Consider the following 2,500-nt stretch of genomic DNA (forward strand, 5'->3'; position numbering starts at 1 on the left):
TTGCTTCCTCAGCGTCATCAGTGCTAAACCAATGCTAGCTACGCTTAGGCACCAACCGCACGTCTAACAAGGATAGACTAGCGTACCATAGTAGTATCACAAAAAGCAACACATGCCACTTTAACGCCTATCGTTTCCCAATCATCAGCACAAATCAAATGCTGGCTAGCACCAGTAGCACGTCAAACATAGATCAGCAAGCACATCATCATCGAATTGCCACACAAACAGCACCATCCCAAACTTCCAAAGCTAGACCACAACCCTGGATCGGTGTCGCAGAGACCTAACGAGGCATCCCCACACCACGCCAAGGCCCCCACTCGGAGGGGTATTATGCCACCGACTAGGAATCAAGCAACAGTCACCCAAGCTCGCGCTCAAAGGCAGTCTGGCACCTTCATCCCTTGCCATGCTCACCCACTGCTCCCCCCCTATATATACATATTGCACAAGGAGCTTGGTGACAGCAACACCCATTGCTTTCCCTGAGGATGTATATTTCTTAGTATGCGCACGGCGTCGAGGCACAGGTGAAGCCAACGGCGCTAGTTTCTGCGCCCTATGTCGAGGAAAATCAAGGCAACGGGCTAGTGTATGGGCACAACGTCGAGGAGACTCAAGGAGATGGGGCTATTTTTCAGGTCACCGTTCGAGAAATCAAGGCAACGTGTTGGGGGGGATGGCCTCTTTCATGGGTCGTGGGGCTTGGCTTGGCTTGCCTCGTGTGTGCTCGATACAGCCTCACGATTCTTATTTGCCCATCAACCATGCCGGGCACCTATGAGAATGAGACCCCATGGTACCCCCTATATATACATATTGCACAAAGAGCTTGGTGACAGGAACAGACATTGATTTCCCTGATGATGCATAATTTTTGGACACACACGACTTGGGGGCGAGGGGACACGGGAGTGGGGCGCCAATGGGGGGCGTTTTGGCCCCATTTTCGTCAAGAGCGGGCGTCTTGGCCATGCCTCGAGCGTGCCAGCCTCGAGAGCCTTGGGCGCTGGACATCCTTGGGGCGCCAATGGGCAGCAGTCCCATGGTTCCCCTATATATACATATTGCACAAAGAGCTTGGTGACAGGAACAGATATTGATTTGCCCAGGGATGCATAATTGTGCGAAATCGTCCATAACTCGCTCGAATTAATTCGGATTGACACAAAATTTTGTAGGGATGCTTTTTATTATAAATGAAAAGCTTTGAAATGAAAAAAAAAAACAAAATGTCATGTTTGAGGCGTAAATGTTTGTGTCCTATCCTTGGTCACGCCTTGAAGCGTTGGTTCCCTACTTGTTGGAATGTCGCTCAAATCAAGTAGGAATGCCATTGAAACATTGTGTGGGTCATTGTTAACATAGACGAATGGACTTGAAATGAAAATATATCATATTTGGGTTTTTGTCCCTGTCGCCTGGTGATAGGCAGGCAGATAAGGCTTTTAGGTATTCATAGGTGGCTTAGATGAACTCGAAAGAACACGAGTTGATCGGATTGGAACTCATATATTCAATTTACTATGTACTAAGTAGGAACTACACTTTGCTCCCTTCATCGTTTGACTTGCTTAGAAATCTGCTCATGGTTTGTCAAGGCCCCTTGTTCCTTAGACCGATGAGGATGGGATTGGGTTGCTCATGGGCATGTGTGTGGCAAGATGCCTTGTTCCATTGGTCGTTCATGGGTGTTCGTGTACGAAGTAAACTTGTTCCCTTGGTCGTTCATGGGGTTGTGTGTGGGAAGAAGCCTTCTTCACTTGGTCGTTCATGTGTGTTTGTTTGGGAGGTAGCCTTGTTCCCTTGGTCGTTCATGGGAATGTGTGTGGCAATACGCATTGTTCCTTGGTCGTTCATACCCTTGTTCCCTTGGTCGTTCATGGGTCTGTGTGTGGGAAGAGGCGTTGTTCACTTGGGTAGCCTGCTTGCCTTGCCAGCCCCATATGCATTGTTCCCTTGGTCGTTAGTGGATGGGTTTGTGTGTGGCATGGTGCCTTGTTCCCTTGTGTGGCCTGACTGCTTGGCTTGACATGACCTAGCCTTGCCAGCCTCACATCCATTGTTCACTTGGTCGTTCATGGGCATGTGTGTGGCAAGGTGCCTTGTTCCCTTGGTCGTTCATGGGGTTGTGTGTGGGAAGAAGCCTTGTTCCCTTGGTCGTTCATGTGTGTTTGTTTGGGAGGTAGCCTTGTTCCCTTGGTCGTTCATGGGAATGTGTGTGGCAATACGCATTGTTCCTTGGTCGTTCATACCCTTGTTCCCTTGGTCGTTCATGGGTCTGTGTGTGGGAAGAGGCGTTGTTCCCTTGGTCGTTCGTTCATGGGTTTGTGTGTGGCAAGGTGCCTTGTTCCCTTGTGTAGCCTGACTGCTTGGCTTGACATGACCTAGCCTTGCCAGCCTCACATCAATTGTGTAGCCTGACTGCTTGGCTTGCCGTGACCTAGCCTTGCCAGCCTCACATCCATTGTTCCCTTGGTCGTTCATGCAAGGGTCT

Source organism: Lactuca saligna, unplaced genomic scaffold (assembly GCF_052625555.1).
Source record: "Lactuca saligna cultivar CGN05327 unplaced genomic scaffold, ASM5262555v1 scaffold_120, whole genome shotgun sequence".
Taxonomy (NCBI): domain Eukaryota; kingdom Viridiplantae; phylum Streptophyta; class Magnoliopsida; order Asterales; family Asteraceae; genus Lactuca; species Lactuca saligna.